Consider the following 26289-nt stretch of genomic DNA (forward strand, 5'->3'; position numbering starts at 1 on the left):
TCATTGATGACCGATGTGGCCTGGGTATCTTTCGGTTTGACGGTGAAATGTTGAAGGTGAACTCTAGGCGCTGGATTTTTCGAAAGTCCGTCGGAAGATGGGCTGAGAAACGCTGCTCTAAAACCATCGTTTAGAATAATAAACGGAATATTTTTCTCTCACGTCTCCCAATATAGCTAGTGAAAAATATGAGTAAACCTTCCGATTAAGCAAAGTTACTGATCTGGAGTTTTCCGGCTTTTTTCACATAAATTCATTTATTAAGGAGTCTCCTCTTAAGGAAGACCGGTTTTCCTTGAGACAACCACCCCCCCCCTCCCTCCCCCGTTTTTTTGAAAGTTTTACAGTAATTAATTTTCACCAGTTTAGTTAGTATATTACATAACCCTTCCCCCCTTTTTTTTTTCGTTAGAAGTCCGTGATATTCAGAGCGGAAATTTCACGTGGTTTTGCATGGACCGAAACAGTTCACTTGTTCCTGTGGGCGAAAAAATTTGAGTCACCTCTGGCTGTTTTTTCAATTTATTTTTGCTTTTTTTTTTTTTTAAAGCAATGAATTTCGGATGTTTTCTTCTCTCTCTCTCTTGAGATTGCTTTCAGTGTTTTTAAAAGTTGTGATGAAAGTTGCCTGTCCAATGTCAAACCTGTTACATTCGAGGAAGTAGATTTTAAGAAAATCTCCTTGTTATATTCATTCTTTTGACGGCTATTCAAAGTGTTTTTGTTTGGCTTTTCTTTTTTTTAAAGTTTCATCTTATGGAACAACTTTGAAAAGAAAGGGAAAGAAAAAACCCATAAGATTTTTTTTTTCTTCTATTTATTTGTTCTTTGGTCGATTGGCTTCACATCATTCGCTGAGCTGCTTTGCAACTTCTTGTAATCCCCTACGGATTAGTTTCCGCTGAATTTAATGCAGTTGATAGGGATTACTTGGTCGCGCTGTTGGAATTGTTTTTGTTGCTTTGGTCTGCAGTTCGGTCGGTCCGGCTAAAAAAAACCTCCCGGTCATGTTACGTTTGTTCATACTTGCCGTTAAAGGTATCCGGTGTGTTATTTCATAGTTGAAGCTGTGGATTGCTGTGCCAGGAGAAAAAAAGTTGTTTAGGTAATTGTTTTAGTATTTCAAAATATTAGTGCTTTTATTGAAACTATGTATTTTGTCGATATATTCGCTCTTACCAGAGGTAATTCAAAAACTATTTTCTGTACATTAAAATAAAATTAAAATTCGCTTGATTCTGAACATTGCTTGAAGCCCTTAACATTATCGTGCAGCCCCTAGTTTGAAAATATATCCACTTTAGCCTAGGATCTGTTTTTCATAAGTTCTGGCCCCGGACTTTTTTTGGGACTACATTAACTGATAGTGTTTTTTGGAATTGAGGCGTGAGGATGGGAGAGAAGCCCGTGCTTGTAATACAAAAGGCAACGAATTTAGAAGCCCCGAAAACTTGTGGGCCCTGCGCATTTGTCCGTTTAGCCATGCGAGAAAGAGGCCCTGCAACAGACCAGAGATTGGCAAAATGAAAAAGAAAAAAAAATAGGTGCCAGCCAAATTTTTTAGGAATCTGATTTTTTCCCCTTCAAAAGAAAACTGTCCTAAAATTTCCCCCGACATGTTAAAAGACATTCTATCATGAAATCAGAAAATTTTGTCTTTAAGGCCAGGTTTATAAATGTTTCATAAAATATTTTTTTTATAAAAATTGAAAAAAAAAAAAAAAAACCAAAATAACCCTATTGGTTACATTCTCTCAAATGTTATCGATTTGCTTGGTTGCATTTTTTAAGTTTTATAAATGAACTTTTGTAAAACTTTAATAGTTTTATTCCGGCCTAAGAAGACTAATTTAGCAATCACATGAAGAAAATTTCATATAGGCTCCGATGCTGATTTTCTAATCCATATCGTGACCTAGCACCTGTGGTTTGTCAAAAACACTTGCTATAGGCTATTACTTCTTCACCAAACACCAACTCTGGCCATATCGCTATATTGCAATGTACTGCCATTAGTGAGATGCGTTGGAAATGGCGTTGTCTATTGGTGGTCGCCTCAAGTTCCTTAGGGAAAATATCTTATCTACATCCTCCCTCGGGTTCGAATCCACTTGCTATAGACTGATCCAATCAAGTAACTGCATGGTTATTGTGTGAAAATTTATGCTCAACTCATTACTGTGTGTGCAATAAAGCTTTTTGCAGTATCCATACAGGATCGACTAAAAAACTACCATAATTTCTAGTTATAAAGCTAATTCGATTTTATTTTTTAATTTCAAAGGATGTTAATTTCGATGAGCATTTCCTCGTATATTTATTTTCACTCCAGCTGAAAAATTAAATTTTTACTCGAGAATAAGAACCTCTCATCATGCCAGAAGCACAAATTTTATGTCCTTGGGGGGAAAAAAGAACGTGAGAAATGACGTTTAAATGTTTCCTCTACCCATGTTAATCCATGGAAGTTATTTTTCTAAAATGTTTTGTAATGTGTCTAAAAAAGGGATAGACATTCGTGCTTCAAGTTAAACTTAGATTAGCAAAATAATATATCAAACCAGCTGATTTAAAAAAAAAAGGATAAAATTTGCACACATTCGTGCTTCTGGCATGAGGAGGGACGATATCTTGTGTAGTGTTACATTATGAAATTCTAGAAGAAAACTTGAACGTAGAATATATTTTAAAGAGTATCCCTTTTTTTTTTCTTAAGCTCTGAAACAAAATTACGTGCGGCTTATACGACGCTGCGGGTTTTCTATGATTTTTTTTTTGGTCATTTTTTTTAGTGTGAATAATATACTTGCATCTCGAGCTTATTTACCTGAAATTATGGTACAAAATTTTTTATTTTGAAGCGGTATTCGAAATAAAACTTCCAGTCTCTGTACATGTAGTATCGTGGATATAAATTTGAATACTACTAATTATCCGTGCTTGCATTTCGTACAATATGCCCCTGCGGAGTTTCTTAAGAATCGGTTCATGACGGAACGTGTTGTATTCGTGTGTATCTAGCGTATTTTATGTTGTCAGAGTTGTGTTTGATGCTCATTGCTGGAGTTGCCATTTGTCATTTCGAAGTAAAAATGTTAAATGCTTGAATTTTCAATGTATGTTGTTGAAGGTCTGCGTGCTCTCTGTGGAGAGACTTTATGAAATGGGAGACCGGGGATCGCATTTCCGCCTCGAAGTTAGAAAACCAACTTAGCGGACCACGACTGTGCTGCCAACGGAATTCGAACTAGGAACGTAAAAATTCATGTAAATAACAATAATGGAATGATGAATTTTATTTATTGCGTACCCCTTCCCTGTACATCGTCTTCGGAATGATCAATAAATTCGAATCACGATAGGGAATTTCTAGACATTAGATTCGATTCTATAGCAATTATATATCTTAATGATGGTGTTCATAGGAATAGAATATCGAATATATGACAAGTCGATATGCTTATTAAAGTTCGAAGACTGCTTCGTTGTGACGGGAAAAATCTTTTCGTGCCCCACCTACAGATGACGGCTGAAATTACATATTTTTCTTCGTACCGCCATTGTTTTATGTTTTTCCTCTTTTTCCCCGCTTTCAGTTGGCTGTGGAAGGTATTAATTTAACGCTCCTTCTTCATGAAAGGAATAAATGACATCCTATTTGACGCAACTTGAGAAATCCAGGCTAAGGTTATTAAAAGAAGACAAATCGAATTTTCGCGTGATATGATCGAAGAAATATCATTTGCGATGGATAGCAAATAATGTAAAACTAAAAACGCTGCTTTCGTAGAATTTATGCGTTCTTTTTCTCAGTTTTTTCAGAGCCATTCTATTCATTTTTTTTTAATTTTAAATTTTTGATTGTCTTATAAGGATTTGTTTTATAGAAAAGAATTTTCGCGAATCTGCAAATGTAATTACCTGCCTGAGAGTGCTTGTTACCAGTGCGTTGATGTTTCCTGGAGAGGTCGATAAAATATTCTTTTGAAAATGTAGCTTTAAGGAGTTATGTTTGTATTTATAGTTCCCCCCCCCCTCCCATCGTCATTTGAAATTATTCGGATCAGAATGTGCGTTAAACATGTACGCGCTCCTAAATTACGAATGAATAAAATTATATTTACTTTAATACCGTCCTGTTGAAGTTTATTTGCATTGCTCTTCAACGCGTACTCGCCATTACTTCCCGTGAAAAAAAAAGAGCTGCTGAATTTTGATTATAATGTCAAAAGATTTTTTTCTCTTTGTATAGTTTCTTGTCAAAAAAAATGAAATCTTATATTTCAAAAAGAAAAATCTTAAAAGTGGCCTACTGTATTGAAAACCTTTTCGTATATAGGGTCAGACTCGGTTGTAAACTTAGAATGAACCTTGCTTATAACGTCAATGAAAATACAATTACCTTGAATATAACGACAAATTTTCGTCCCTTTTTCCTTTGATTTTTAATGGCGTTTCCTACAGAAAAACCTACAATTTTTGAGCTAATCAACTTCATTCGTCTGTTAATCTATTTGATATTTGACAACGCAGAAGATATTAATCGCATTTTTTTTCCGAACCCCAAATTGCTCATTGATATGAGTAATTATGCGTACATGCGTTATTCCATTATTTTTTTTCAATTTTCGTCTTTTCGAATTTTTTAAAATCGATTTCCCTTTTTTTCCCCTCTTTTGTACGAAATTTATTTTATTTTATAATATTTACGAAGACAAGGATAATTTGCATAATTTTTAAATTGTGCACATACGACAGTGTAAAAATATAAATATTCATCGTATACATGTGCAATGTTCAACCTTTTTTTCCGTGAATACATTTTAATTCACTGCAGACTTTCTATAGCACTTTATTTCCCCACCGAGAGCTGTTGATAAGCAATAATTGGCAATTCCGCTGACAATTAGCTACAAAGCGGAAATTGGCGATATCGAGTACTTATTATTTCAATATGCTTATTAAATTACGCTCACCCCTGATCGTTATAAAAATTCAACTTCATGTATTTATTGCATCTGGTTTTTGTTTTTCATATTTAAAACGGTCTTGAAAACGTCAACCTCTGTTATAACGAAAAACTTCACGAAATCTTTGTTAGTATAACCGATTTTGACTAGTTTTGTGAATTCGCATTGGAAGCATCTGGGAAAAGAATTTGACAGATCACAAAATATAATGCCGCATATTTGCAAGTAGAATGAGTGCATAATTATATCAGTCTGGCATTCAAGGGAATAAGAATGTTATAAAATGCACTTTCGTGCGTGTACGATCAGACTCCTGGATGGCTTGATAGGCAGTATTTAACCCTTTTTATATCCTGACGGTACTTTAAAGTACTAGGTTAGATAATTTGTTTTAAACTAATTGTTTCAAAAACTGTTTTTTGCCTCTATTTAGAACTAAAATGAGCTACCAAATAATTTACATCATAAATATTTATTATTAATTACTTACACTTTTATTTTAATTTATTATAATTTTCTTCTTATCCTACTTTTAATAATGTCTGATATAAAGGGTTAACTTATTTAATAGATACCACCCCGAACTGATTTCCTGAAATGGGTCTTCACATCATTTTTCTAGTCACTAACACCGTCTGTGCTCAATATCACAAGAATACTCATAAGACTGCAATGACAAGTATGCTTAGACTAAGACGAGCTTAATGTATGTTCGTGAATGTGTTTTAATTGGAATGGCTGGCACACAATGCCTTGTGAGCACGAAACTATAGATGCAAATATACTTCACCATTGAAACGGGGGGGGGGGGTGTAATTGCGAGAGAATTTCAAAAATGAAAATACTGTAGACTCTCGATAATCCGGCTCGTGTCAGATTAGGGTGTGCCGGATTATCAAAATCACACGGATTACTGGAAGCCAATTGAAAAAGCCCATTTAAATGATATAAACTTCTGTACACATATGCAGTGACATGTTTTACTCTTCCATGATCGTAGAAAAACCCGCTTAAAAACGCCGGATTAACTTCGCAGCCGGATTATCGAGTCTACTGTATTTGATAACACTGAGCTATTTAACACCATCAATTTTCAATCCACTATATGTATCATTAAAATTCGACCGCTGCAATAGCGAATGTGTATTTAGAATTGATTAATATAATGTGTTACAATGAATGGGGGGTGGAGATAAATCCGGCCATCATGCATAATCACCGATCATTTTGCTGAGTTTGGTAAATTTTGCGAATTTTTCTCATTTACTCGGTGTTTGTGTATAATCCCCAGTTCGTATTGGTGAGCACGATAAATCGTTAATGAATGTAATGTTAGGTTCGTAAGGCAATTTTCGTCTGACCTTCGCTAATGACTGCTGATCGTATGAGTGACCGAGTAAGTAAGCGATTGAGTCAATGACTGTATGAATAACTCATTTAATTGCTTATGCCCCTCGTAATCGTAAACATTCTAACGAATTGGGGAATTTCTAAGGAATCGGTACATTCCAGAACGTGTGTTCTGAGTGTAGTGTAGCCCTAATGTATTAATCTTACCGAATTTATGTTGTTTAGCATTATACTGATGTCATCTGTCTTCCATATTCTTAAGTGAAAATGACATACCTTTTTTCATTTTATGTAGGTACTAGCTATAATATGGGAGGTTTTATGTATACTGGAAGCGTCAACGCAGTGGAAAAGCATTGTAAACTAGTAAACATGTCTAAAGGTCATTGTTAGGGAACACTCTAATCAAAGTACACATTCTAAAAGTCATTATTGAAGCCGAGAAACCATTACTACCTGACTGGCAGTTTTTTGCCTATTTTTGGACATTGGCCTAGCTATGGCGAACTTTTAAAGTATAATTATTCAGTCCCGGTCGGTTTAGTATATATTCAAAATTTGACGACGATCGGTATAAAATTGTAGATTTGTATAGACAGAACACAAAGAAAATCAGTTCTATATATACATGTTGATAGTGCTGGAGATCTGCCTGCTCTCTCTGTGGAGACACTTTCAAATGGGAGGCCGGTTCGCGCGCACCTCGAAGTTTGAAAACAAATTTCAGTCGACCACTACTGTGACGCCAACGAGGTTAGGAAAAAAGTGATAAAGTTTGTATCATTTACTTTGCTTCAAAGAACCTAAACTGATAGAAAGAGGGGGGGAAATGCAGTAAAATCAGATCATGTCAGATCTATAACCTCTAGAATATCATTATACAAGTCGCCTTTTAGTCAGATCCATTCCTTATGATAGAGATGAAATAATCTCGAGCCTTTACAATTAGACATGAAACACATCACTATTTTTAATAGAGGAAAAAAAGACCTATACACAATTTGTTCGATTCAATCATTGAATAATGATTCAATGATTGATTCAAGTGATTTATGGTCCTTTCGACGTAGTTAATGACTAGATCTGCGTTAAGGACGAGGAGATAATACAACCTTGGGTAACAGATTATTTTAAGCATTGCTTGTTATAGGGTTGTCTAATCAGTTGTCTCCATTTAAAAGGAAAAAAACAACAGCTGGGGTCTGCCTCTGCTCGACGCATACGGCCGTCATAAAAGTTGCACATGGGATTACGTTACATTTGGAACCTCCATAACAGACTCCCCGTTAGCGGACACTTTTTGAAGACTAGAACAGTGTTTCCTAAAGTAGGCAATATCTCCCTTGGTGGGCGATGGAAAGGTCCGAAGGGGGGGGGGCGATAAAAGCCATTGGTTTAACAAAGGGATCCTATAGGTTCACTGGACTAGGGGCAATGGGACAAAAAGTTTGTGAAAACTGTGCTGTTGAACAAAGCCTCAATGTATTTCGCTTTATATTTACCCTTACTCACAGTGGCAATCCCGAGATCTCTAACTTGATCCCTATTATTTTGGCCATCTCGGCATATCTCGGGTTCTTAAAACCCTCTAATTTCGGCATTGACGAGCCCAGATACCGTTGTAAAGGTAAGGTCAGTTCCGTTAGTTGATGCCATTATAAGGTTTTTTCCTGATAACATGTTTTCCTTCCGCCCCTCGTCCTGTCAATTGCCTGCCAGTGGTCGGAGTCAGCTTTTGTTGGAGGTGTGCCTGCTCTCTCTGCGGAGAGACTTTCAAATGGGAGACCGGTTCGGACCATTCGCACCTCGAAGTCTGATAACGGGAGGAGGAAGGAGAGGAGGTGTGATTTTTCTTTTCCTTTCGAGATAGTATTCGATTATTCAATCCCCTGGTGTCGGTTATCGAGAAATGCCACTGTATTTGATGGTCCATGAAATTACAATAATGGTTTCTTGAATGTGGAGGAATCGTGCTGATTGGAAGGCATGTGTCAGGTGATGAATACGACTTTATCATCCGTCTTAATTGATAAAGAAAAAATACTCCAGAAAACACATCAATCAGTGCATCCACATGTTTCCCGAATCGTTCTAACCGTCTTCAAGATATTCAAATGCTGTCACCCTCTCCCGCCCTCCCCCCCCCCCCCTTCACTGCTACTGGTAGGTAATGTGATTTGCTGTCAAGATCACAAAGCAATCCAACGACACTGCTATAGTTTTCCCACAGGTGAGCCCGAAATCATTCCAGGTAGCGGCTACCTTATCTGAAAAATCGCTTCTCTATCTGCGGATAACTGCCTCTATTAGAAAGGAGGCGGAATAAGAATAGAAAAGAAAAAGATCGATCATCGCTTCCGAGAGATCTCGTTCGCTCACGCGATCTAGTGAGATAAAGGAAAAAAAGAGAGACGAGAAAAGACAATCTCGTTTCCTAAAAATAGATCTTTCGCGTTACACGATTTTTCCAGGTATTCTATTTTTTTTATTATTCTTTTTCTCCATTTTTCGCGATTTAGAATTGTCGCTTCCGTGCGAGATACGGAAGCGAAATTTTCTTTTCGAGATCAATCTGTGATTTTCGGTCGGTATCTTGAAACGGACGTTGTTCCCTCCGTCCCCAAGGCCATTAATGCACTTGGTGGTTCTTTTCTGGAGAATTGGAGTCAAAATTGAGAATTTTCTTTTCTAGAACTTCATTTTTTTGAGATTAAATCTTCAGTTTTAAAGGATTGTCTCATGGAATCTTTTTTTTCTTTTACAATCCATGTGTTATGTAACAATGTTTTCTGACCATGGTTAAAGCTTCATCGGTTGGAAATGGTAGCAGAAACAGCCCTTGCCTGAGAATCGAGGGATACGTTACCTCCGTGAGATATTCAGATTCCCTTCAATAGTGGTTTCCAAAAAATGGTCCGCGAATTCTCTAGTTTGAGTGATCCAGGAGGCGTTAAGGGTCCCGCCACTTGTTTAAAGGAAAATTAAAAGGAAGTTATGACTTTTCTGAAACGGCGGAGGGGGGGGGGGCTGAGCTCATTCTGGACACGAATAAATATTTTCTTAGAGCTGTAAAAGAGCTAAAAAAATCGGCTTCAGAACTAATTGAAAGCTAAACACGAGGAATATAATTATCTACAGATTATTTCCCCTATTTCTTTGGTTCCGGATCTAGTGTATACCCTCTCACTGCATTTGGTTCTGGGTTGGTACGTACATTTTCAACTTCTGTATGACTTCTGAAAGCGGGATCAGAATGAATTGCTAAGAAAATACCGCTGATTAATGTTCCGGTGAATTAAATGAACAGTTCGGTTTTTTGGTCACAAAATGATTTCAAATAATTCCGGAAAGCGCTCGCATGAGAATAATTATTGTCGTATTTCAACAGCAACTTATTTTTGTTTCACTGAAGTTCCAGTGGCAAGAGCTTTCACCGATACATCCGAGGTTCTTCCTCGTTCATCAGATTTTAGATGCTTTCCCTTTCAGTTGCGGATAAACAGAATTCTAATGGGCCAGTGACGTCTGGATGCATTCCAAGATTATAAGCACAATTTTTTTTTTTTTTTTTTTTTTTTTTTTTTGTGTTGCAGATAAAAAGACGACTGCGGAACTGGATGTCATCCAGGTCCTAGGAAAGTCAATAATCCATCTTTCGTTTCCTCTAGCTTCCGGATACTTATCTCTGAATTGACGATAATGTGATGCGGCTGTTTTGAGAGTTACGGCTGAAAGTAATAATTTGATCACAGATTTATAGGGTCAGAATAACGACAAATACGTCCATGACGGAAGCGCTTAATTTCATTCTTTAATTTAAGATGAGGTAATTTTATTAATTTAATCAAATATAGGTTTAATAATTTAATAAATATATATGCTGTGAAACCTCCTTACAACGGTACTCTATATAACGATTAATCCTTGTACAACGATAGTTTTTCATATCTTGTTGGGGATTGTCTAGTCTGTTAAACTCTTCTCGATGTAACGGTATACTATACTACGATAGACCCCTCTATAACGATGTTTTGAAACCCCGCTACAACTATATTTTCTATATTTCACTCAAAACAACCTTCGATATATTTTTATATTCCTCTTCAGTGTCTGTTCCTTCGAGGGTGCTTAATAACATCGGTATTTTGCTGTATTTAACCTCCGGAAATGTTAATGGTGTTGTGCCGTGAAGACACTTTTTGTGTAGTACACAAAAGTGTCACATAAACCACGTAACAGTAAGAATTTTTTTGAATAAATTATAGGTTTTTGTTACGAATAAATGCTTATGAATGCATTTTATGGTTGTATGAAGAATGCCAATTCAGAAGAGATGTCACCAACAGCATAAATTTGGTGGCGACTGATAATGCTACCTCTTGATATAACGACAATTTCTCTACAACGATATTTTTTCTTGATCCACACAGTATCGTTATATCGAGGTTTCATAGTATAATGTATTTTGAGGATAAGTTGAGTTTTGAGGCACGGAAAATAATAGTAGCTATATGTATGCCGGTACAAATAATAATGAAAAGAAATCCGTATAATATTGTCATTCAACTTTTTCGTGAAATACATTTTATGTCACAGCATACTTGCTGTAACACTTTATTCTTCCCCCCCCCCCCAATGGTTATTTAGAAGAAATACTCGTAATTTGCTAATAATCGGTAACATTTTATTGACGAGGAGTGGCAATATCCAATATTTATGATTCCAATTTTTCCTCAAAATAAGGTGATCATAATCATAATGGGTGGGGGGGGGATTTATTTAAATAACGCTATTGACAAATATCGTATTAATAGAACATGTCAAACTACTGGAGATGAAGAAATTCGAAAAGGTAAATTATTCTAATTTAATTATTGAATGAGAATATTTAGAAGTAACCTAGACGTACATACTGAATTATGGAAACGGACGCATATATGCATGATACTCGTATATGTATGAAATGAATTATAAATAGTGTTATATACAAGATTATTTACTGTCAAAAAAAATGCAGTGACTTTTGACACTTTTTTCCCTCCTTTCGTGAGAAATTCATTCACCTTCTGCAAGCAGACAATGAATCCGCTAAATTCTATTGCTGAATGCTTCATCCGATTGCTAAATACCACGTACGATTCTTTTGCTAAATGCTATTTTTTAAATTTCTCTCATTCCCGAAAACAACTTGAAGGAAGAAAACTTCCAATTAAGGGAAAATTTTAGCATTAAAATATACGGAAAAAGTTCTGGAGCTGTGTGAAAACTTCGACTTAAACAGTTATTCGAGTTATCGGAGTTTGACTTATCACGACTTGACTGTATGTGTTTTAATAAGGCGAGGTATCTCGTCAATGCTTGTAAGAGGGTTAATGTGTATTGAGACAAATCCAATTTTTCCATTGAGAATAGTTTCTTTTCATTTCATTGCGTGGGCGATGCGTTGCATGCAGTGATACGACGAATATGCGCATGAAAAAAAAAATGTTCCTGAAGAGTGTGGTAGGGCAACCCTGGCCTCTCTTTATAATGGTAAATCATTCTAGAATACGCAATATTAGTGCAAACACGCTTCTTATTGAGTATTTGTATAATGCTCGTGCTTTCATTGCGTTATTGTGTGACAGGTGTACATTCTTCTGTGATTCGTATTTCATGCTTCCGATTCACTTACGCGATCTTTCATCAGTGATGTGACCAAAGGGAAGGTTGATCGTTGTATCAACCTTACTGGGTAATTAGCTTAGTTCATTTTTACGCCAATATTCATCGTATGAGATGGAAAAAAGTAATGCTTGTTTCTATTTCAATCGGTCTTTTTTCTATTTCATCAGTCCACCACGTGAAGTTACATTTTCGAGTGATGCAGAGTGGCAGATACACACACGTTATATGTGTAACATAAAATGGCCGGGTGAATGAAATAAGGCGGAAACTGACGAGGTGATTATGCATGATATATATATGCTTGGGGGAAGAGTAGCTTACGTTGTATAGTATCTATAAGATATGATAGCACAGCTGTGTGTGTGTATGTCTGAGGACAACGGGGCATGCGCCAAAGTTGTGTTTCAAGAGGATGAATGTGGGTAGTTGGTTGCTTTACAGTCTACATGTTTCCAGTGCAGCTGTGACAACAGCCATTTTAGGAAGGCTTAAACCCGAGAGATAGCTGCTCTGTTGCAGGAAAACAATGTTGATTGATTTCAGTCTTGCTGCCGATGGAATTCTGTCACCAACATCTCAATTTTCTCGGTAACGCTGGAATACTCCTCCTCGCATTACACTGGACTAAGCCTGATTCTATGCCTATTAGCCCACCAATTTCTTCATTCTTGAAAGATCTGGTTTCAGCTTTCGTCTACTCAAGTTATTTTAGACCAACCAATCCATTTGTGTGAATACCCCTGAAATTGATGCCTACTGGAAAGTTCTCTACCTATTTCGTACCTCTTCAGATCAAGAGTACAAAAGTATTTCCTTCCATTACTGCAGTGGTTCCCAAACGTTTTAGATTACGGAGCACTAATGTTCCAATTGGAATGCACAGGAATTCCCCTCCTTTCTGTCTTCCAGTGGAGCAATACCTTCTGTAGGTAGCATACGTAGTATCTAGGATTACACAACCTCATTCTTTCAAGCCGAGCACAACTCTGGCCCTATCACCATGGCAATTTACTGCCGAGTTAGTTGTCCCGGAAGTGTGAGTATGTGTCTATGTATGAGACCTAACAGTCTGAGTGTGTATTTTAGTGTTTGATTTTTCAGTGCTGCCGTCTAAGTTTCAAACTGTGAGCAATGATTGAATAGTTGTACCGTTGTAGGCTTGTTGCTCTCTGTGGCGAGACTTTTTAGAGGGGACATCGGCTCGCATTCGCGTGCACAACTTCCGGCCAACGGGCCAAATGCGACTCGTCCAGGGGCTAAATGCTGCCAGCGATAGGTGCTCTGATAGAAAAGTATCGATATATACACAACACGATAAATACTTGGACTAACCATATTTCGTTCATAAAAATCAGTAAAATCGAGATCTGTAAGAGACATCGCGAATTGTTATCAAAATTGTTGTAAAAGGCAAGTAAAGTTGCTAATTGTGGTAAAAAAGACATTAGTCAAATGCAAGTAAAAATGCTAATTATAGTTAAAAAGAAAAACTGTCAAAGGAAAGAAAATTTGCCAACTATCGCTGAAAAATCACCAATGGTGGGGAATAGAGGGCTATTGCAAGTCCCAATAGGAAAAAATGTAATTGACTGAAAAAACGTAAATTGTTTGATGAATATGTGAGATGAATATATTTACATGACTATAATTTATTTAGTCATAATTATTATAGTATTATTTATAAATTATAAAAAATTATATATATACTGATTTCAGCAAAGAATAAAAATTAATATAAAAAAGCCTTGCTGAAAGTAAGAGAAATACACAAATACAAAGGCCACAGCAGGCAAAATGCCCATCGAGGTGGCTGAGAAAAAGATGCCCATAATAAATATGGATGTCAAATATATATCTAAAATACAGCAACCCAATAAGAGCAATAAAAAATCATTAATTATCATAAAATATGTATATACATACTGCTTTAAAAACTCGTGGTTATCTCATCTAAGTGGGGATATAGCTTCTCGATTTATACCAATATGTTTATCGTATTTTTTTTTAAATGTGTCAAAAATGGGATATTCTTCTCAAATTATATATAATTTTCAAAAAAAAAAATTAAAAACTTGGGATGTGTACGAGACCAAAATTAAGGTGATGTACCGTAAATTGCAATTCAAGTCACCATGTACATACAAGTTTTTTGCCCCCGAACGGTAGAAATACCGGAGATAAAATAATATACTCCGAAACTGTCCTCTGGACAGTTCGGAACCATTCCATCACAGCATGGAAAGATCAGCATAATTTCCCCACTAAATAGCTCCCACTTTTACCAAGCTAGATAGGTTATCACGTGTTTAGAAATGCCTTTCGCGATAGGGTGTCAAGATTGCAAGCAGTCATGTCTGAGTTTTTTTTCTCTTCTCATTGCGGCTGGTTTGCATGGCAAAAAAAAAAAAGACAACGTAATTGAACGGGCAACGTTCACGTGCTTAACGAGGAAGCTGTTGACCTCTCTACGGTTATCTCTTTCGAAAAACGTCCTGGTGTGCGAAGGGCCGTTGGCACCAACAAACGCCTCTATCTCCCTTCCTCTATATTTTAATTTGATGAACCTCTCTATTCATTTTTGTATTACTGTACTTTTACCACCGAGTAATGCAGAAAAAAAAGTCTTCTTAGGAAGCGCTATTTTTTCTATGTACATTCATTAATTTTTTTTAAAAAGGTAATGTTTAAAAAAATTTATATTTTAAACCTTGATTGTTTTCAGAAAAGTTGTTCTTCTGAATATAACTTTGGGCCAGGGATGGATGACTCCCAGGCGCCAGATTGACCAGGAAATCGGTATCAGTGCCTGAAATTTTCTAAATGTGGGTGCTTAATTGGTGTAAGTTTCTAGATTGGAGTCTAAGAGTAACACAAAATTTTCTGATTTCATTACGTTACATCTTTTAGCATGGGAAAAGTAACAGAATACATAATTTAGGATCGTTTTTCTTGAGAAAAATACCAAGCTTGGCTCCTAAAAAATTGAGCATAATTTTTTTTATTTGTCAAACCTTGCATTAGGTATGGTGCACCCCCAAGGCTTGACAAATCGGAAAAAAAATTGTCACCAGCAGAATTTCATAGGTGCCAAGCAATTCCCCCCCCCCCGACAAAATCGGACTAAAATAGTGTAATTTTTGGCTTGTCCAGAACTTTGGGATCTCTTTACAATCTAGCAGACACGCTGGTGTAATTTCCGATAATTTTGTGCTGTCGTTCGACTTGAGTTACCATGCATAAAAAACAGGTGTCAATTCCAGTTTTTTAGTCGCCATGGCGATCTGCTGGCGCCTGGGATTTGTCCACCAATGGTGTATCCTAAGCTACACCATAAAATAGATATCTAAGTTTCAGCAGAAAAAGTACGGGGTGTGTATAGAAACACGATATTAATGGTCCGTGATTATTACTTCTCCAAAATCAAAATATCCAATGAGCCGAACTTGAAGTTTTTCGTCGGCAGCTGCATATTCGACTAGTCTCGGTTTGACTGGTTTTTTTTTTAAACTCTGGGGTGTAAAATCATAGGGCTCTAGGGTTCCTACTTGCCCATGTTAAATCAGGGGCCCCGTGCTTGTCCATGCGTAGAAGTTTACATTATCTTCCTTTTTAAAAGCCTTCCAGTAAAATTCATTGATCATCTGGATATTAATTCATCGGTAATATGGAAAATCTAATTTGCCGCTAAATTTAAGTCTATTTAGAACGTAGTCTCTGGTACGTGCCGGATTAGTAGGAATATACTGTACTTGAATTTAAATTTATTTACAAGCACTTCTTTCGGTCGAAGACAAAAACAGTTCAAATTCCTGGTCTCTGTATCACTATCTCTTAATTAACAATAATTCTTTCCTTGACTGAAGACGAAAAATAAATTTCACTTATGAAAGTTCAGAGCCTCACGAGAGCAGATCCTAACTTCAGGACCAATCGTTTTCTGTGGATAAGGTAGTAGTAGCCTACATCCTTCCCCGAATTTAATCTCATCAAAAAGTAGCTATTTTGGGGAGCCGCTGAATATCAAATCTGACACCTTACGAAGTGACCTACCTACTGACTAAATGTATACAATACAATATGAATATCGCATTAATGTATTAAACGCTACGATTGATAGAAATTTTAAAATTTTCGTATCACTGTATCCGCCGTTTGCAATTTGTAGCATTTGTTGGTGCTTAATGTGGTTCTATTTATTTTTTTCTCTTGAACCGTGCGCGCTGCTTATTTCGATTTTCCGGTCATGCATAACAAAGTGTTAGAGCGGGACTTGAAATGTATAGAAGTGGGCCAAGCTGCATAATCACTTGTAACGGACGACGGTTGTCTATCCAACCGAACAAGCTTGAGGGCGAAAAGCAAGCTGTGAACAAAAAAAAAGTTGTAAGCGTTTTATTAGGTACAAGGACGACAGTTCAAATTTGATATAATTTCAAGCCTTTAACTAAGAGTTCTTCCCCCTCCCACCCCAATTCCACCCTCGATTTTTTGTGGTAATGGACTGCTTTTTTTTCTCGTTAATCTCGGTTTTCCGAATGTCCCGAAATAGGGTCACTTGCCAATGTCATTTTGGTGTCGCTGCTATCGGCTGGATTTTTTTTTTTTGTTCTTACGTCATCGCGACGTTTCCTTCCTGCTTCATTTGAATAGACCGAATTTCCAGCGGTTTCGCAGCAGCAGTACCACCACCACCTCTCTAGACCAGTGGTTCTCAATCTAATCCATCCAGGACCACCCCGCTGTCCTGGGATATTCTGAGAGGCCACGGATGAACATCCAGCCATTACAGGTGGTTAAAGGTAAAAATGAGACGAATATTCGGCTTCTATTCGATATTCGGTGCGGCCAAGTAATGTTTTGGTATTTGACCGAATATCTATGCACATCTACGTACGTAAAACTCTTTTTAAAAATTTATATTAATTCCAAATTTTCCCCATAAATTAAAGATTAACTGATTATATTTTATTGTGTGGTATATATCCTTTTCTGTGAAAAAGGTTATGTTGGGGTTAATTTTTAGAATATGGAGAACATGAAACTGAAAATAGAATCCTACTGGAATAAGGTGGAAGTGAGCATGAATTACGCACAAGTTCACTGACTGAAAGATGTAATACCTATACAAGATACATATTGAGCTACAGAAAGGGGCAAAGAACACCTAAAAAGGAAAAATAAGAAACTGAGTCATAAATTTTATGATGCATAGCAAGTTGGGAGTAAATAATGGTTGAGACATTCTCTTAATTAAATGTAAAATTGGTAACAAGTGTTGAAAAAAATAGATTCTGTAAGTAATATTAAAATACTATGCATAACCAACACTCGTTATAACGACCCCATCGTCCCGTCGAAAATGGACGTTATATTGGAAGATAGTTAACATTTGGGACTTACACAACGGTCTTTGTAATGAAATGGTCACACTAATGTGTTGTCGTTTTAACAAGCGTCGACTGTACCATCTTTAAATTTTATTGTCAGTATCATGACAATAAAAATCTTGCAATTATCAGTTTCTTTAATATTCATTTAAAAAATTGCATAATTAAAATTGAATATCAATCATATAAAACTACCAATAATTTTATTTTCAATTAAAAACATCAATTTTACTTGTTATTGTGATGAATTTTAAAAAGATCGATATTTGGCCGCCGAGTATTCGGTATTCAGCCAAAACATTAGCCTAATATTCGGTTATTCGGCCAAATCACTGTTCGTCCCACCCTTAGTTAAGGGTTACAGAGAACCTTGAAAAGAAATCGGATTTGAAGAAATAAAGCTTAAAAAAAATTAAAGATAAATTTTGATGGGAAAAAGAGTTAACACCTATTCCGGACTTTGAAAATATTAATAGAAACATGACCATCTTAACCTATGGACCCATTATACATGGCGTGAGGCCTCTGACCACAAAGTGCCCATATGATGTGATCTGCCATCATTCTGCCGAAGGTCCCATTATGTTAAGACGCCTTGCATATGGAACCCCCTCCTCCAATCGCAAGGGAAGAGGAGAGCTCTCTGAACTTTTGCGGAGGGGTCTAGAAGAGATCATTTTATATCCAAAATTTTTATATTCACCAGATATTCATTCAAAAAAAAGTTGAATAAATAACAAAGAGCTCACTCATAGATAGATACGATTTCGGGCCCTGAAAGAGTTTAAAATTTTAATTTTATATTATTATCAAAATTAAAATTCAATGAATAGGTCTGTTGTATAGAAGAAAAAGATGCGCTGTCAAAAAACACAGACACAATCACCCTTTGCCGCATTCGAGAAGGCCTGTTTATGAATTTCATTACGGGGCCCTCTATAACATATTCTAAAATATAAATGCATATATATTATGTATATGTGCATAGATTACATAAGAGAAAGGCTAATGACACTATCTATCCTAGGGGCGTGCGGATCGACCTTCTGTATTTCGTAATTTTTCCACTGGTTTTCAGTAGAAAATGCGTTTATAGAGGCTACATGAAACTCCTGGCTGGAATAGAGCCCGACTTATGTGTCCCTGGTTTATGTGTCGGGACTTAAGTAGTAAGCTACAAGTAAAAATAAAATACGTATTTGTATCCTTTTTGAGACGGGAGTTTTCACCCTTTCAGACATTGCGGGCCAAATTGAAACTTCTTAGGAAGACCGTGGACCACCAACTCATTGCGGTATCTAGAACTGCAAGATAGAATCCTAGCGCTTAATGTAATATACAGTGGTATTTCAACAGATGGGGCAACGGAGCTCCAAGTTAAACCGAACCTCCAAATGATTGAATATTCCTTTTTTATTTTGAAGTAACTTTCATCAATTCTGAAGTTACTTGAGTTATTTCTTTTTCTTTCGGTAATTCTGGAATTATGGCTTCCTTAATTTGAATTTTTACGAGAGTTACGGAATCTCTTCTTTTCACAAATTCCGAATTTTTTTCTTTTCATTGTAAAGTTATTTCTTTGATTCTTAAATCTATTTATGTTCAAAAAGTTCTGAATTTTCTTTTTCATTTAGGTGCTTTTCACACAGCAAATTCTTTAAATTCAATAATTATATGTGGTTCTTTTGAATGCCGACTTTCCTTTCTTGAAGTACAGTATATGAAATTAGAGATTCGATTGACGAAATTGTGGTTAATATAGAAAAAAATATATTTCTGATTTGACAAAAGCAATTTGTGTACCATCATACTGGGTACAAACAATACTTTATATTGCCACCATTCTGGGTGCGGCTTATATGCCGGAGTTCTCCTCCTTTGTGCGTGCTGCTTTTATACCAGAGTTATGTCCCTGGTGCGGTCCACGACACTGCGTCTGACCATTATGTTGACCCTACAAACACAAAACTTCTTCAAACACACAGGTCACATGATCGATTTCAAAAACATACAGTGGGAGTTACGGAAGTAGCAGTCATAATGGTAATCTCGCCGACCGAAATTTTCCTTTAAATTAGTTTTTCCAAAAAAAAATTCAAAACTAATCCACTGCCGTCTATCGGTGAAAATATTCAGTCAAGTATTTAGCAGGAAAGAAAAGCAAACTACAAAATCATTGACGGAATTCAGAATAACCGATTTCAAAATGTCAAATGATGTTTTTGTTTGATAAACTTCAAACGCTTTATGAAGTAACATTCTCCACTCTGGTTAGAGCATTAACATTCATAATTTTCTGAGAAAAAAAAGTGGAAAAGTTTTCTTAATGATTAAGAAAAAAATTAAGTCTGGTCTTGTAAAAAATTATGATCCACGTAGCAGCTATTTACGCAGTTTCTTTCTGCGCTGATTTTGCTGTCTATGAGAGAATATATACTCTTTTCTAAAGAAATGAAGAGTTCATTTCATAATTCATTAATAATTATTTATAGTTAGCATTTAATTGAATGAAGAGTTCATTTTATTGGTTAATGAATCCCGTCAAAATGTTCATAGCCTGCGATGCCACAGCAAGCAACCATACTGGGTGCGGCTTATATGCCGGAGTTCTCCTCCTTTGTGTGTGCTGCTTTTATACCAGAGTTATGTCCCTGATGTGGCCCAAGACACTGCTTCTGACCATTATGTTGGCCCTCGAACAGAGAGAAGCTACCCACCCCCAATTATACGCCCTCAAGTTATAGTCGCGAAATGCCTAAGCCTGGCCCTAGGCGGACCCATAAGCAAGCCTCTTACGCATTTCAAAGGGAATATTACTTGAAACATAAAACGTTGGAAACTACTCGAATAAAGCAAAGATTTTCAAAAATTGGCCCGTAGAAGGTAGAGATAAGAACCACGGGGGGGGGGGGCATATGGCCACAGGTTGAGAAGGAGGGATAATCACAGACGAGGTTGGATGATTAGCAGCAGATAAAACGTGGGGGTCGGGGAACTATAGCAAACTATTTATGGGCTATTGACTGGACTGATGAGAGTTTGAGAAATATTAATGACGAGAAAAGACATTGATAATAAGTGGCCACAGGGATTTCTGTTGATGTTGGAGAATCCTTAGAAGAAATTCAACGTGAAATCAAGATAGTGTTGTATGTTGATTGATTTGTCTCCCTCTTCTCTTTATTTGTCCCTTCTTTTTAAAAGCACTCAAGTTTTGCTGCAGGGATGAGATAAGGAATGTGTGTCTATGTAGAGAAGCAAGAGCTTCGTCCTCTCCTCCGCGTCTCGTGCATGTTTTTCTTCCGTGGCGCCCTCTCTCCCGCAGTATCGAAGATTCATTCGGCCGTTATGTAAGGAGGCGCTGGAGGAGAAGAAGCGGAGGATTAAGAGTAAAAATAAAGAAACGTCCGGGAAAAGGAGATGCTGGAGATGAGGAGAGCAAGAGGGGTTGCCGGAGCACACCGCGAAAGAATCTGGCGATTCTTACCGTGATCGATAACACTTACGTGTGACGTTACATGGATATGGCGACTTATCACCACTTTTTTTCTCTCTCCTTACCATGGAGGTGACCCTTCCCGTGGTAGGAAACTTTTATGTCATAACCATTCTGAACTGCTACGATATCGGTCCTGGCGATCGAAGGAAACAAACAAAAAAAAAATAATGGTTCAAAAAAGTATGTCTTCCCATTCAAACGTGTGTTGTGTGAAAGTCATGTCAACTATAGCGCTTCCTTCCTGCAAAAATGATGTTGAAAATCTGTCCGCATATCGTAGGCTTAGGAATCGGATAATGTTGAAATTTATAGGGATTTGAAAGACGATTTCTTATATGGCTTTCTTCTAATCTTTCTGATTCGACCCATAATTTAACGTTTGAGTCAGCTGTTTGTAGTGACCTAGTTACTGTAATGTGTGTTGCACATAGAAAATAATTTCAGAGGGGGAAAAAAATAAGTTTCAGTAGATGGGTCACAAGATTCCAAAAAAATAGGTCCGGAAAATACTGTCAGACTCTGTTATAACGGCATTCATTGGGACCCTCGAAATTTTGTCATAAACGAGGTTGAGTTTTTAACCCTTTAACCGGCATTGGTGAAGATACCTTGCCTCCTTTACCCCCTTCACGCTCAGGCTTTTGGCAACAAATGTGGTTGATCTGTATTTGAAGTATCAGCGATAAAACTTAGTTTTCCCTTGTTTGCATGTTAGAGATGGGGAAATAAAGATTATGTAGTGGCAGTATATATATAGATTTTTCGTCCTTAACTTCTCTTTCTCACTCTTCAAGTCAACCATAAATATTTGTTTATGGGCATTGTATAATATTTTATCATGTATATATAGTTCTTAGAATTGCATTTTTAATTCGATTGATGTAATTTAGAAATATATGGCATCCATATTTGTTATGGGCATCTTTTTCTCAGCCACCTCGTTGGGCATTTTGCCTGTTGTGGCCTTGTATTTAGAAAGATGTTATATATCGGGGAGGGGGGGGGGATATCACTAAACAGAAGTATAGAAAGAACGGGAGGGGAAAACACAACTCCTCCGTTCTTTAGTTTATAATAAAGCTTCACGATGGTGAGAAAAGTTTTACCGAAAAAAAAGATGGAGAGCTAGAATGTATTTCTTTGTTTTGCATTTGGACGAGGTATCTCGTCCGTGATCGTTGAGAGGTTCATGGACTATTTTAACCATCACAAGCCCAGATATTTTGTAAAGTTTGTTTCTCAATGGAGCACTTTTTCCAAATTCCCGTTTAGTTTGCACCAGCTGAAAATGGGAAAATAGCGTACTTTATTTAAAAATATATGGTATGAAGGGAGGGTTCAGTGATTTCCGCTTAAAGCAGTGGTTAATAACGGGGTGCGAGATGATAAAAAATTATAACATAACAGATTATTCAGGAAAATTAAAATAAAATGTGAATTTTTTGATTCTTAAAAAGCATGAATCATAAACATTTTGACATTTCTCATCATCCGCTTGCAGAAATGTGTCATTTGAAATTCGTGTTGCGAAAGTTTATTTTTTGATTAGCGATCGTACTTGTTTCCAGTTTCGATAGATAAAAAATACCATTAATGCCCAAGATATTTCGTGATCTGTTTATATATACACATACAAGGATACAACAGGTAAAATCCCCAACGAGGTGGGTGAGGAGAAAGATGCTCATAACAAATATGGATGTCATATTTGACATCATAACCTAGAATTGTCTTTTACCAGTCTATAATGGCGTCCCCTTATAAAAGCATCTGATTGACGGTGTATTAATTCATGGTCCATCCCGCTGAAAATTTTGAACACTTCGAGCATATCACCCGGACACCTGTGTTTATCCAATGTGAACATTTTCAAAAAATGAAGTTTCTCTTCATATCTCAAGCCCCGCGTGCCAACAATGACACACGTAGCTTTTCTCTGCACCCGTTCAACCAAGTCTATGTCCTTCTGTAGGTATGGCCTTCAATGTTTTATAGCATACTTCAGTCCAGGACGAACTAAGTCTTGAAAAGCGGATGAATGGCTTTAGGAGAACGTGAAGAGACCTTTTTCAAAATGAAATCGAGCATTCTATTCAATTTTTATGACAAACGCGGGAAAAGCAGCAAAATGGCAGTTAACGAAAACCAGATATTCCCTCCTATACGAACACGCAGGCGGAAAAATTGACTATCGACAAAGAAACAATGGAAAAACTCTTCCGAATGTGCAATAAAAATGAAATGAAGCTAGAGAAAAAAAATTGAATCGATCAAAAACACGCAATGAAAATTCAAAAAGTAGAAAAAAAAGGCTGTCCTCCGGAAAATCCGATGGCAATATCAAACTAAATAGAATAATAAACACAGTCTGCGGAAAAATAAATATAACACCGAAAAGTTTGACCCAAAAAAAATAAGCAAAATTACAAAATGGCGCACCGGTGCCAAAGATAATCCTTCAGCAATGGTCCCGGCTAAAACGACGGCTATTAGTCGGCGAGCGGGGTGCGACAAAAAAAGCGTCCGTTCCTTACTGCGGCCGAGATGAGTAATCTTACATTTATAGCTAGTTTTATTATTTATTAGCATGCTGCGGTTAGATTTTTGATACTGTCGTGAACGTGACTCAGAAAAAACGTCAAAAAATTTAAATATTGAACAAAAATTTGTATATTGCTGTCCCGGCTGAAATCAATAAGTGAATAACTATATTCATTGAATCGTTTTTCCAAATTTCGAAAAATGTTATAAAAAATCGGTTTTTTTTTTGGTTTTTTTTTTGGTTTCGTTTCTGAATTGACTTAACTTTCGAAAAGAGCCGAAACTTTAAATATCAACTATGGCCGAAAACGGCATTAAATAATAAGTAAAATAGTTCGAAGAAATTAATGTAATCAATCACAAAAAAGAATAACTGTTATAAAAGACAAAAAAAACGCATTATCTCTCTCCTCGGGGGTACAAGAAGATAAGTCATTACACTAGAGGTGCGGGATGGAAAAACAGTTTAGAACCACTGACTTAAAGGGCTAATGTATAAAAAAATTACACAAGTATCAGATGCAGAACACAATGAAAGTGCTAATTGAAGATGACAAGAAAGAACCCGATCCCCTGACGTTTGCATGAAAATAGACACAGGGGAATTCTAGAAAATCTTCCCTCAAATTAAATGCAAAAAAACTCGGAAACTTTAAAAATTCATGAATGAAATAGTATGTAGAATCCTGATCTTTTCGGAGCGATACTATGTTATGTATACTAAGGGAAAACATTAATAGATTTTCACAGATTTCTGGAACTCTTCTAATGTTCCTATGTGTGCAATGCATGGAAACTGAGCAATAGTCTATAAAAGATATTGTTTCTTTTGTTTTTTGTTGTCTGCAGAGAAAGGGGGGGGGGGAAAAAAACCTTTCCGTATGGCTCAAATTCTAAAAATTTCTCTAAAATGCTCCACGAGAGCGAAATTTCTCATAGTCTTTTTATCTGAGGCCTTTGGCGTCAACATAAATTTCTGTACACGAGATTTTCAAGATTTCCCAATAGTGGCTCCATTACTTACTCCAGTCAAGGTTTATCTAAAGCTCTCAAGATTAGTCTTAAGAACAATTTTAAAGCACTAAACAGGCACACATCAATGCTGCCAGCTCACAACGACCTGCCCCTAGGAGCCACGACGTATACTTTAAGAACTGCTCTATGGAAATCGACCGAGACTGTCACTTATTGTCATTATATCCGAGTTGGACTCTACCAACTTAAAAATTTCCACGATTCGTTACTGAATACTTTCTAGTTTCTTAACACACTTTCTAGTTGTTTAACATCCAGGAATTTTTATTGTTGATGCAACTGTCATATTTGTTCAGCTCCGAAATAAAGCTTCATCTAGAACTACAATTTCCTCTGAATAATGGACATTTATTACTTTAATTTAACTTACGTCAAGGATTATTAGCAGTCGCTCATCAGGACCTATCTATCATCCCTTCATTGTAGTGTCGGCAGGAATAATAATTCTCGGTAAATCTGTTTCCTCATGCATCGTATTCCGCAGCATTTGGAATCTGGTTCCTGTAAATTTTTGGCCGCGCAACAAATAGTCTACAATGAGTGTTTCTTTTCAATGTATGGATGTACTCCCACAATTTTATTCCGTTTCTCCTTTTACAGCGTAGATGTGGAATGATAATTATTTAACGGTTCAGAAAGATTTTTTCGGTACTTCGTTGGTACAGTCCATACTTTGTAGTGCCCCCATCCCAATGAAGTATCATTTTTTGAGTTCGAACTATTGTTGATTCGTTTGTCGAGTTCACCTCGACATAGGACCGCAAAAAAGGTTAATTCAGGTATTATATTTTAACCAATCCGTAACGGCGCGACTTGCGAAATCGAAAGCAAGCGTTCACTATGTTCGTACCCTTAGTTCGAAATTTATGTGAGAGGCATAGTATGCTTTTCATTTCATGCTGATTGTCTTCAATATTGTAACTCCTGATGGATTTAGTTTTAATGTCCATAAAATGATGTGTCGGGATGACACGTGACAAAATAAAAATGATTTTGTCTGAACGTGACAAAAAAACACTTTATACCCATCCAAACGATATATATAAAATCATACATCAGCACGATATTTCACTTTCACCCCACAAAACGAATAGATAAAAAGAGCAGTTTGTACTTTCATTTTAGGCTCTATTTAGGCTGCGGTTCGCGTATATTATTAAGATGACAGTTTCTCGTCGAATCAAACTGAAAGTGTTAGGCAATATAGTCAAGTTGATTTGTAATTATTCTTATACGTTGAAGGTCGCGGTCACATCAACAAACTGGGAACCAGTTACGGTAACTTTTCCGCACGTGTTTGTTTTGTGTTGCAAACTCGGAAGCTACTAACATAACCCATTAACAGCAACGTTCGAATCAAATGACCTTCAAAGTTCTGGAATAATTCTTCACAGAATAATGGCATTTGTCTACATTTACTTTCTGATGTGAATGGGTTTTTATTTTCTTCGGATGTTTCGAAACGATCAATTTTCTGACTTTGTTTCTTCAGATTTTAGAAAGTGTTCTATCTTGTTTTGAATTCATTGAAGTGATTTCATTCGGAAGGTCATGATTACGGACTGATGAAGAATGGACTTCTCGAGCATTAATTTTCTTTTTATGATTGCAGCTTCCATCTTGTGTTGAATGAGAAGTGTTTGCAACTCGTCATTTCGGTTAATCTACAGCACGGGGTGCGCAACCTTTTCATGTGTATATACAGGGCCATAAACTAGGATTTTTGCCGCCCCCACAGATTTAAAATTCGATAATTCTATAACGGTGTTTTTTCCCACTTGAAACTGCCGCCTCCTAAATTTTCCACCCGGGGCATCGGCCCTGTGCATATATGTATGGT

The 26289-nt window shown here is 36.6% G+C and overlaps 1 protein-coding gene across 4 annotated transcripts in view; it reads left to right on the top strand.

The window, feature by feature from the left end:
• LOC149076154 (sodium/potassium-transporting ATPase subunit alpha-like) overlaps window positions 1-26289 on the top strand; it is a 137511-nt gene that overhangs the window by 38523 nt on the left and 72699 nt on the right. The window contains exon 1 of one of the 4 annotated variants that reach the window (XM_089243700.1): window positions 913-1105. The exons of the other annotated variants lie outside the window; for them this stretch is intronic. The gene's annotated coding sequence lies outside the window, so the exon portion shown is untranslated. Of the gene's footprint in view, window positions 1-912; window positions 1106-26289 lie in introns of those variants that run through there. 4 annotated transcript variants of the gene reach the window in all.

This window comes from Pholcus phalangioides, unplaced genomic scaffold, assembly GCF_987345545.1.
Source record: "Pholcus phalangioides strain wild (caught in Gottingen) unplaced genomic scaffold, Ppha-v1.0 ptg000015l_1, whole genome shotgun sequence".
NCBI classification, from domain to species: domain Eukaryota; kingdom Metazoa; phylum Arthropoda; class Arachnida; order Araneae; family Pholcidae; genus Pholcus; species Pholcus phalangioides.